Source organism: Papio anubis, chromosome 14 (assembly GCF_008728515.1).
Source record: "Papio anubis isolate 15944 chromosome 14, Panubis1.0, whole genome shotgun sequence".
Taxonomy (NCBI): Eukaryota; Metazoa; Chordata; class Mammalia; order Primates; family Cercopithecidae; genus Papio; species Papio anubis.
In genome coordinates, this window is record NC_044989.1 from 58,598,237 (window position 1) to 58,610,993 (window position 12,757).

Consider the following 12,757-nt stretch of genomic DNA (forward strand, 5'->3'; position numbering starts at 1 on the left):
AACTTCAGATCTGCTAATCAAAGGAAAATGCCATCTGTTTTGTGCATGCATACAATAATAAGAATAAGGAAATGAAGAATAAAAATATAAGAGAAAAAATTAAAGACAACAGAAATTAGCAACAGAAAACAATCCTTAAACATACATACATAGGCTGCATGCCCCAAAAGCAGTAACTGTCTTACAGAGAAGAAAAGTATCCTAGAAATCAAGATAATGCAGACGCCTCTCAGCTAAGCCTTATCATGGTATGAGAAGGAAAAGAACACGATTCTCAGCACCATCTTGTCCTTAAAAAGTCCCCCAAAAGGGGAGGAAACACCGTGAGAAAGTTAGGAAACATAAAACAAGGTGAGAATAAATAACAGCCAAGTACATTCTACTTCACCTTCCACAAAAGGTCTGCAGCAAAGGTCCATGCTGAAGGCACACCAACCCACCACAGACTTTAAAAAAATCTATTTGTTGGTCTACCTTAACGTGGGGTAGGACTGTAGGAGAAAAAAGAGGCACAGGCCAAAAGAGAAACTAGAAAACTACCTCTATAATACTATATGCAGAAGGAGCACAGAAGCTAAGTTTAACGGGGAAATATTTCCTGATATGGAGTCTAATCTTCCTATGGTGAAAAACCAAAGGTCAGAAGAATAAAAAAAAGAATTAATCTTAAGGAAAAAACAGACATCTCCACATGATTTGAAAAGAGCAGGCATAAAGATATTAAGAGATCAATCCAATATAAGTTCTCCTAAGGCACTTAATGAAATTCTCTGTACCTAAATCAGAATTACCTGAACTGTTCCGTATAAGGGCTCGTCCGTGAAAAGATCTGTATTTGGGATCTCTGTGTTAATGCACCTGAAAGTTTCCGAACACACATACTGAAAAGATTTCTGAACAAACCACCCAACCAGCATATCTGACATTTAAACCTTGAGATCATGAACCATTAGAAAGTTACTCCATTCAAAGGTCACCAAATCATGACCTTACAAAAAAACTAAATGGCTTATTCTACTTCCTGAATAGTCTTATAACACTGAAGCACCATCACTTGCTTTCGGCAATTCTTGCCAATTTTAATACTGGAAGTTATAAATGAGTCAAAGACCCCGATAATTAAGCAGAGTAAGGACAGGGTTGGTTATTCTTGCTCATGTTTAATAAATGAAATAAACCATGCAAAAACTGGGTATCATTATTCTAAAGTCTTAAAATGTATCTCATTTTAAAACTATTGCTTAAGAAGCACAAGTCAATGAATAAGGAGATAAACAAAAATTTTATTAGTTCCATGACTAGGGAATGTAATTTTAGTCAAGGAATCAGTAGTTTTTTACTGCCGAATTACTTGTACGCTTAGGTCTAAACACTTTAAAAAACGTATTAGTACCTATCACTGAAATATTGAGAAACACTTTTCTTACATTCTACAAACTAGGTACAAGTGCAGCTAAGAAGTCAGTGCCTATTACCCACTGTTAGTTATATAGAAGTCACAGAAAATTTTTCAAATAGTGACAAGTCAAAGGAAGCCGACAGCAACTGTGAAGAAGATTACAATTTTCTAGAGGCAAGGAAATAATTTGAGAGAAGCCTAGTGCAGCCTTTGATTTATAAATTGATTTTAAAGAAGGCCTGCCAAGTTATACTGCTTAGGAGGTCATATATAATTGCATAGGTTTTGTTCAATCTTGAAAAATACGTCAAATAATCAAAAAGCAAACATCAGAATTTTCTTTAAGAAGGTAAATTTCTGGGCTATAAGTATGCTTGGTATATTTGGACCTTGTCCTACATATCTTCATCTGTAGCATATAACAATGACAATTGGCCCAAGCTTAAAATTTCTCCAGAAAGCAAAACCAGAGACAAGGACATGTATGGGGAAAATTTATTGGAAGTGAACTCAGGGAATGAAGAGTGGGAACTGAAAAGAGTGAAACACAGTAGGGAATGCAAAATAAGGATGTGCTTTCAAGCTGGTTATTGTAGTCGATGGTAGCTCTGTAAGAAGCTGTAGAGAAAGTTCCTCAGAATTCCTGTCCAAGAACCAGAATGCAAGAGCATTTTTTTCTGGCTTCCACACCACTGGCTGAATTGCCCTAATGGGGATTCAGTCTCTCACACTTACAGGTGTGGATATGTATGTATGCCTAGTGGCTCCCACAAGCATCCTTGGTCTTAGCATTAGAAAATCCCTGGGTCTTAGCATTAGAAAATCCCTGGGGCAAAAAGAAGTGAAGTGGAAGAACTGCGTGAACTGTTTCATCAACATACACCACCATGAAGCTGACTGAAGCAATGTGGTTGAGTAAGAAATGTTGCAAAAATCAAAACCACAACGAGACACCATCTCACACCAGTTAGAATGGCAATCATTAAAGAGTCAGGAAACAACAGGTGCTGGAGAGGACATGGAGAAACAGGAACACTTTTACACTGTTGGTGGGAGTGTAAACTAGTTCAGCCACTGTGGAAGACAGTGTGGCAATTCCTCAAGGATCTAGAACTAGAAATACCATTTGACCCAGCCATCCCATTACTGGGTATATACCCAAAGGATTATAAATTATGCTACTATAAAGACACATGCATATGTATGTTTATTGCTGCACTATTCACAATAGCAAAGACTTGCAATCAACCTAAATGTCCATCAGTGATAGACTGGATTAAGAAAATGTGGCACATATACACCATGGATTACTATGCAGCCATAAAAAAAGGATTAGTTCATGTCCTTTGTAGGGACATAGATGAAGTTGTAAACTATCATTCTCAGCAAACTACCACAAGAACAGAAAACCAAACACCACATGTTCTCACTCACAGGTGGAATTTGAACAATGAGAACACTTGGACAGAGGGCAGGAAACATCACATACCAGGGCCTGTCGTGGGGTTGGGGGATGGGGGAGGGATAGTATTAGGAGAAATACCTAATGCAAATGACGAGTTAATGGGTGCAGCAAACCAACATGGCACATGTATACCTATGTAACAAACCTGCACGTTGTGTACATGTACCCTAAAACTTAAAAGTATAATAATTTTTTTAAAAACTGTTGCAAAGAAAGTGAAGATGGAAGCAAGAATTACCTGATTCCTAGGCAAAAACAGATAAGCAACTGACGTAAGTTCAATTCTCTAAGAGTTAGTAAATACATTTTGAAAACTTTTTTCACATGAAATAAATTTATATACAGCTTCAATGGTAGTGAAAGTGTTATCCGTGAAAAATATAGAATGTGTGTACATAAACAATGTCCATTTTGAGTTTTATTATTGAGCTTTGAGAGTTCTTTATATATTCTAAATACATCAGAATATGATTTGCAAACATTTTCTAATCTAGCTTCTAATTTCTCTTAAGAATGTCTTTCAAGAACAGAAATTTTCAATTTTGATGAAGACCAATTTATCAATTTGTTCTTTTTTGGACCTTGCATTTGGTGTTATACCAAGAAATATGTGCCTAGCCTAGAGTTACAAATGCTTTTTCCTGTGTTTCTTCTAGAAGCTTTATATTTATGTTTTTATATTAAGTTTATAATTCATTACAAATTAATTTTTGTATATGGATCAATGAGTTCATTTTCACTTACAGATATCCAATTGTCTCAGCACCATGTGTTGAAAGACTGTCCTTCCTCCACTAAACTATCTTTGTACCTTCGTTGAAAACAGCTGTTTGTATATGTATGGGTCTATTTCTGAATTCTCTGTTCCAGTGATCTACTTGTCTACCTTTATGAAAATACCAAATTATCCTGAAAAAAACTAGAGTTGTAAGTATTTAAATCAGGTTGTGTTAGTCTTCTCATTTTATTCTTTTTCAGAGTTATTTTAACTATCATAAGACCTTTGCAGCCTTTGCACATACATTTTGGAATAATTCTGTTAATTTCAGGATGTTTTTGTTTTTATTTTGTTTTTTTGGTTTTTTGTTTGTTAGTTTTTGAGACAGAGTCTCTCTGTCACACAGGCTGGAGTACATTGGCATGATCACAGCTCACTGCAACCTCGAGCTCCTGGGCTCAACTGATCCTCCCACCTCAGTCTCCTGAGTAGCTGGGGGACTACAGATGCGTTGCCCCCACACCGAGCTGATTTTTGTATTTTTTGTAGAGACGAGATTTCACCATGTTGCCCAGATGGTCTCCAACTGTCAGGCTCAATCAATCCTCTAGTCTCAGCCTCCTAAAGTGTTGGGATTATGGGTGTGAGCCATTGCAACCAGCCATAATTTTGTCAATTTCTTAAATTAGAAAAAAAAAAAAAAAAAGAAAAAAGAGCTGTTGGGATTTTGATTGCGACTGCATTGAATCTTTAGATCAATTTGGAGAAAATTTTACTAGCCAAATTCTGAAAACAACCCATATGCCCATCAAAAGGTGAATGGCCAATATGTGGCACATCCATCAATATTCAGCAAAAAAAGAATGAACTATATTACATGCTACAACATGGTTGAATCTCCAAGTGATTATGCTACGGAAAAAAAGACTGGTATAGAAAAGTACACAGAATTATATAAGATTCTATAAATTGCAAACAAATCAATGGTAGCATAAAGCAGATCAGTACTTGCCTGAGGCCCAGGGGGAAGGTTGGGAAGGACTAAAGGGAGGGACAACAATGGGGAAGGAGGTGACTGGGATATGATGGATGTGCTTATTATCCTGATTGAGGTGACAATTTAATGGGTGTAGATATTTGTCAAAACTCAGCAAACCATACACTTTAAATACATTCAGTTTACTGTATGTTGATTACATCTCAATAAAGCTATTGAAAAAACCAGTCGTTCTGATTTCTGAACAGTAACGGATCTACACAGCAGTAGATGTGTAGAAACTAACAGCTTCTCGTTAGTTTTCTCAACAATTAGGAACTTAAAAAACACAAAATAGTAACACTCCTCACAGTAAGGACAAAGAATGCAGAAGAGTTCACACACCCAACACTTAAAAAGAATAAAACTGTATTACTCCTATATGTATATATAGATATATAAATGTGCATATATTGGAGAAGGGGGGAAGATACATGTGGGAACTAAGATGTTAGCTATTTCCCCATAACTGTTATTAAATTATGTTAAGCAAGGAAAGCACTTAAGCAGAAAAGTATGAACACTGCCAATCTCAGAATGTAATGCTTATTATCTTTAAAAGCATTTTGTTACTTTCATAGTACCTGAAGTGAAGTAATAATGTCACTTAAGCAGATCTTAGAGTATAATATCTTCATCTTAAGTACTATTATTTCCAGTATTTTAATAATTTCCACACAGTGCCAGAATGTGATCTTTTGTGCTCTGATGACACTTAAATTAATAGCATAATTTTCTGGTACTTGCAACAGTTGCTTTCAATTCTGATTTTTTTTATTCTTCCCTATAATACTTGCAGATAAATATTCTAATAATCCTTTTTTTTCATCTTTGGCGATTCCAAAAGTATAAATAGAAAAAGAGAATATTAAGAAATAAAGCTTTTTAAGAAATTTAATTTTAGTATTACTTGTAATATGTCCATCAGGTATCTTTAAAGAGGTGATAAATCTAAATATTCAGTTCATTTGAAATTACTTACATGCTTCATTGATGTTTTCAACTCTTTCTACAGGTTTATCTGTAACTGAATTTGGTCAAATACTGTTACCCGTCAAGCAATCCATAAAGAACATATCACCTCTTCTATACTTAAGTTACTTTGACTATAACTGATCACTGATCATTTAAAACATTTGCAAGTGTTTTTCATTCATGTGAAAAGGGTATCTGCCCACAGGACCAAATAAAACATAGTCACCTTATGTGTAGTCATCACAGAGTAACTGTAGCAATTCCACTTTTGAAAAGCGAACGAAAGTTCCTCAAGCACATGTTGAAAATAAGTAGGTACTTTCAATCTTATCCTTAGCATACTATATTGTGAACTATTCAAAAAAAAAAAAAAAAAAAAAAAAGCCAATTAGTGGACCAGAAAAAAAAAAGAAAAAAGACTAGCTTTTTGTTCCAGTTAGGTTATACCCAAAAGAGTGTTACCATCCCTAAAGAAAAAAGTAAGCTATATCTAATTTTTCATCATTGTAAAATCAATGAAATAAAAAAATAAATGATCATAAAAACCTTTACATCAGATAAGCTCAAAACTAATAGAAAGAATACCAGTTTGTTGCTAGCTGCCAATGTTATTCTCATAGCCAGAGCCAGGGAACTAACTGCTAACAGTGACATCATTTAATTAATTAATTAATTAATACTGTCTCAGTGTCTCTACTATTTACAAACTCCAATATTTTCCAACTCTGTAGCTATCTAATAAATTGGTTGGGCTTCTAATATTCAACTTTCATCTTGGCACAACAAGATGGGGGGAAATATTTTCTAGCTCTACTTATTAGCATTGCTAGGAGGTCATATTTGAATTAACACTTTTTGTCACTGAAGTATCTATCATTTCTGTCTTCAACCTATTAGATCTTTATTCTTCAATGGGCATCTGTTTTTCAGAAATGAAGGTTTAAAACATATACACACATACATGCATGCACAAGCATATAAACACCCATATATTCCAAATTAGCCCCTAGATTATTAAAAAAATTTTAAATAGATATAGACATAGTGTATCAATATACCAGAGTCCCTGTCAGGAACAAAATATGAGAGAAAGAATGTTAATAAATTATACTCACATTAAAATAAATTTGCTTCACTGATATTACCTAAAATAATTTTTATACGAAAGTATTTTAAAATATAGATCACAACATTAAAGGAGTCATTTGGAGACTGATACTCATATGTTTTCTCTTACTTAGGACACCTGCTATATAAGAATATTTTACTGAGTTACTCCAAACCGTAACATTAAGCATTAAGTTCATCGAAGTACTCACAATATGTTAACCAATAAAACTGTGAAACCAAACAGTATTTCTCTCAACGTCTCTTTTCTCTGTTATTTATAGTACAATGTATATGTAGTCACCTTTCACATCCACGTAGCCTGGTGAGATTGACCATGATTTTTCATTAATCATCCCTATTTCATTTTTGAACACAGAAAACTCCTTGTTTATTGCATATAAATAAAATGCTGTCTTTAAAGTCTTTAACGTATATGTAATTCAATATATAGATAGTAACTGTTGTCGGACAGGTATGTGTGTATAAATACACAAATATCATTACACATGAGATCACTTCTTTGCCCACAGTAGCTCTCACTATATTGAGTTCACCAATTTACAAACTGCATTAACTCCCTTCATCACTGTGTACATTTGTACAGCATTTTACAATTCGAAAGGATTTTCATATACAACACCTCAATTTGTTCTCATATGTAATCTATGACACAGATATTATTTCTCTCTTTTTATAAATAAGTGATTTACACAAGGTCATGCACTGGTAAAGACAGAGCCAGAATGTGACCCAGACTTTTAGACTCTGTATTCTCTTTACAGTATGCTACAGTGGCTGAGCAGATATGAAGCCTACTGTGAAGGTCTATAATAAAGTCATATTTATTAACATCAGCAAGTAAATCAATTAATGTACCTCATAATGAAGGCGTTTGATTAAAAAAAACCTGTTCCATATAACTAGTCTCTTTGGGTCTTTAAATTCATGGGAGAGCTTTGCCATTCCACAAGTATCTCATGTGCTCACAATGCACAGATCTCAAATCTTCTACAAAGCTTAAACCAATTTTTATAATCTTAGAAATCAACTGAAACTATAGCGATATAATATCTTCTTTAATCTGGCAAGTAAGTGAAATTCAAAGTCACATATCCATCCCACTGCCCATAAAACACATTTACTTAGAAATACCATTGGTATTTTAGTATATGGGGGTTGAATGAGTTATAACAACTTAGAAAACTAAAGAAATGGAAAAGTTTTAAAAAAAAGTTACTTCTAGGAATGATAAACACCAGGATGACAAAGGAAAATTAATCATAGTTAACTACATTACATTAGATATAAATAACCACATTACTTATATCTACATAGGATACAAATATCTTCATTATAATGTAAACACTGAATATTACTATCCAAATTACAATATAGTTATTTGGGGAAAGCAGGAAGGTAGGATGGAGTGAGGGTAGGGAGAGAAAACAACAAACTCCTCATTATCTACAGTGGAAGTTAATAGATAATGCCCAAAACAAAAAGTAGTATAAATACAAAAGCATGTAATGACAACTACTGAAAGAAACAGCTAACAGTCAAAAGTGTTTGCCCCTGGAGAAACAGGTGAGATGGAGGCTATGCTGTTTTTTCTAAAAAGAAGAAAGCAAAAACAGCAACAACAAAAAAAACCATGCAAACTTAACTCCTGAAGCTATGTTCACATATTTGATCAAAATAAAACATTAAAAAAATTAATAGCTTGCCCACATTCTGATAACTAAAAAATACAATTAAAAAGACTACATTAAAAATAACAAAAATCTTTAAAAACCTAAGAAAAAATTCAACAAAAATATGTAACATGTAGATTAGGAAATCATTGCTACTTTACTGAAGGACCTAAGTAAATGTAGAGATAATGTTTTTCTAGACTTTGGCCATATTAATTCTTAATTTGCTGGATAAACGTAAACCCAATTGTAACTAAAACCCAAGTAATTCTAAGAATTATTTGGAATAACAAATGCACAGTATTATCAATGATATTTTTTAATGAAACTTTGTTAAGTGACAAGCATAGTTTCAAAACCATTATACAATGACACCTCAATACTACTGCCTAAATAAAAGCATTGATGGTAACTTTACATTTTAATTTTACTTGCTTGTATTTTCCCTCTTTCTCTTCTTTTTTAGAATCAATACAGGCTACTTTTTAAATAAATAATTAGCTATTAAGAAAGAAAAATAAAAGAAAGGCAGCTGATAAGTCTACAGGTCAAATGACTCCTACGCTGATACTTTTTCTACCATATCACATAATCTCAATAATAAATTTTCTTTGTTTTGATCCTTTTGATGTCCTTTTAGTCATACCACTGTGGCAACAGTAAGACTGCCAAGAAAGAAAAAGCATATGAAATTAACCAATTTAAGAGTGAAAAAAATTCCACTACTATTGTTAAGTCCTCCAACAAAAACAGCAGAGAAAAAATGGAAAGAAAAAAAATCCAGTTGGTCAAAAGAACTTCCACAGGATCATTAGGGTGAAAAACTGGGGGGATTTGCCCCAACACTGCGTTTGTTTTAAACCAGATTATTTTTCTTTACATATCCATAAAAGAAAAAAGGTTCACCATTTCCATACACAGTACATATGAACTGAGGCAAAGGGCAGTTATGTGACTTGTCTGAACTAATACAATTAAATTAATGGCTGAACTGTAAACAGAACTTAGAATACCCAACTGCTAGTATGCTGCTCTAACTAATGGATCATGCTCCCTGCTATGTAATAGGACTGCTTCCTTTAATTACAAATTCTTCATTCACCATCAGATTATCAGCCAGAGGCTTTATCATTAGTTTTGCTCTTCTTGCATCCATGGCATTATTCCAAGAATATAAGATTTCCATGATAAAAAATATAAAGACCACTATTTACTACACCACACCGAACCTAAGGATTCCAACTGCCCATGGCAAGAATACTTCACCAAGCCTGGATTTAGTGGCACACTTTCAGGCAAAATTGCAATTTTAACATCCATTTTTGCTTGATCAGTGATCTGGACAAAAGGAATTTCATTTTTTTATAATCATAATATCAGTGCACTTAAAATCTGACAGTAGGGAATTCTATAGTCTCAGTCAAGAGTATTTACACATGTGACCTGTATGTAAAAGTCTAAAACAATTATTAAAGATATATTTTGGAACATCTGTGATGTTAGAAAGTAGAATAAAATCATGAGATGTTCTTACCATCTATGCTAAAATCTATAAAAGATTAACTGAGCAAACAAATAAAGTAAATATCTACAAAGAGGTGCTTAGACACTTGTCTTTGAGAAGCACTTTGTGTTCCTTTGGCATGTATCATGGCAGCAATAGTAGCAGCAGCCTTGCCCTTGGTGCTGATTTCTTACTACTCTAAATGTCTCCTCTGAGCCAGAATACACTGGCTGTTGCTGATCATGCTGTGAGACACCTGCACTGGCTACTAGGCTTGTCATGACGCACAAAACCCTACCATCTTCAGCTTGACATTGTGCAAGTTATAATTATTCATCCAAATGAATATGTCAGAGCAGCAGCAGCAGACCTCTCATCAGAGCAAAAGAAAAATACATCAAAACATTATCAACCCAGCAGGAAGACAGGGACCATAAGGAAAATTACCCATTTTTAATATGGATGCCACAAAGCCATGTCTATTATATTACCAAAAAAAAAAAAAAAACACAGAAAAATAAAGATCTTCCAAGTTTAAAGTTCAGAAACACTGAAACCAAAGAGGAAATACACAAAAGCAGAAAGGGATTTTTAAAAAATCAATTATCTGAAATCTATTTACCATCTCTTAAATCTAACTCTGCTACTAAACTACAACAGTAACATTTTTATTGCTTAAGAGAGACAACTGTTTAAAAATTAAAAACAAAAAACAAAAAAAATTCCCACAAGCAGAATTGTTTGAGTCAGCCAATTAAAAAGGATCACACATAACAAAGAAGTCTCACATTTCTTCTTATTTTCAAAACATAAACTATCAACACTCTTACCATGTCTAAAAGACTCAGAGTTCACACTGCTAGTACCATCCAAAGTCCTTATGATGTACAGCCAGAATCTTATACGTAAATGATATATTTTTTAAACTTTCTAAATATTAATGGCATGTGTAAAAAAAACTGTGAAATCAGCCCCCAACCCGCATAAATGAAGACGACACACTCAAATTGTATAAGCATATAGAAAATAGGCGCTATCTCATACTTAAATACTTAAATATTAAAAATAACTTTCTGAACTATAGCAGAATATTTTTTCAGAAAAATATATGAAAGATTCTTATTTGAAACACAACAGAAACCACAAGAGAAGGATGTGACCAGACTGAAAGTTAAACTCTGTATTACAAAATATACACCAAGTTAAAAGACATGCCACAGAGATATTTATATCCCATATAACTAACAAAGAATTAGTATCAAAATATATGTTTAAAGTTTAAACTTGGAAGATCTTTATTTTTCTGTTTTTTTTTTGTTTTTTTTTTTTTTTTTAAACCCAATTTTGGGTAAACAGTTACTAAAGGGAGAGAAGCAAAGAAAAGAAAGACGGGAAGGAGGGACAGAAAAGGGGGTCAGGTCTTAGCTATTCTTAAAACATTTTATTTTTAAGAGAAAGAGAAATATAGACATATCTGAACCAATATGACAAAATACTAACATTTGTCAAATCTGAGTTGTGATAAAAGGTTGCATAATTTATCTGTACTTCGCTAAGAATTTCAGTATATTCCACAAATAAAGATTTTATAACACTCATTACTACTAATTCTACATTTTCTTAGAGTTACTACAAAACAGAAAACTTGTATAACCCAATTAAACCTGAAATTTAAATTTGAATTAATATTACTAATATAATATTTATTCCATGTTTATATGAATAAGGCACTGAGCATGTGGATATAAAACTTAAGATAAACTGCCTTCAAAGATTTTCCAGTCTAGTAGAGAGCCGCCAACTAATTTTGTTAAATAGCAAAATAAAGTAAGTACTAAACAATCTTTTTATGGCATTGCAAACTTTTCCACAGACAAATGCCTGGGGAAACTTCTCGAATTATGTACATCTAAAACACAAAGAAACTCATAAACGGTGTATTTTTCAACCTTGGAATTGTGATAAATATTAAAGTATAATTTAGAAATAACACCTGGAAAGAGTAACACAACCTAGCTATATTTTCTCATGATCTCACTTAAAACATCAAGATTAAAATTCCAGAGCCAATAGAAAATGTATATTTTTAAAAAAGAGACATGGGTTTAATGAAAATTTTTTTAAAATAAAAGAACACTATAAAATGTATGCATAATTCCAATTCTTTAACAGAAAAAAAATCAACATAGTATCTTACTTATTGTATACATCAAAACACCAAAAGCAAATTACAGGCTCTCTCTTCTCTATTTTGCTATGTTTTCTCCACTTCCATTGTGGGGAGATTGGGACTTCAAAAAAAAAACAAAAAAAAGAATATGAGAAAAATAATTTTTGAATAAATACAATATATAATTAAAATGGCATTTTGGCCTTGACAAGACTATTTAAATCCTGTTAGGCTTTTTATTTTTTACTAATTTCTTATATATTTACTTTACTCATGTATTTATATTTTAAAATACAAGCATAATTTTCTACTTAAATCTAACCAAAATTTTATAGCCAAAATGAGTAGCCTCTATTTACAGAATATTTGTAAAATGTCACTAGAAATGTTTTTTCTCTTTGTCTAAGAATAAAAATGTTCTCTCCATTTTTATCGGAGAGAACATTTTTATTACCAACTGCCACAATTTACTTGGTGAAAGAAGAACTATGTCCTAACTAATCACACTGTGCCACATCCTTAAAAATCACACACATGAAATGGTGATAGTACTACTGATAATCATACCTCCTTATATCTATATGTTATAGTTTACAATGCACTTCTATAAAACATTATCTTGCTAATATCATCAATGTACTGTGAAATTCAACTGACAGAAGAGGAGAATCTTCTGTATTCTTTACACA

General features: G+C 32.8%; 1 protein-coding gene across 4 annotated transcripts in view; it reads right to left on the bottom strand.

Moving 5' to 3' along the window:
• FANCL (FA complementation group L) overlaps positions 1 to 12,757 on the bottom strand; it is a 78,555-nt gene that overhangs the window by 19,371 nt on the left and 46,427 nt on the right. The window lies entirely within an intron of this gene.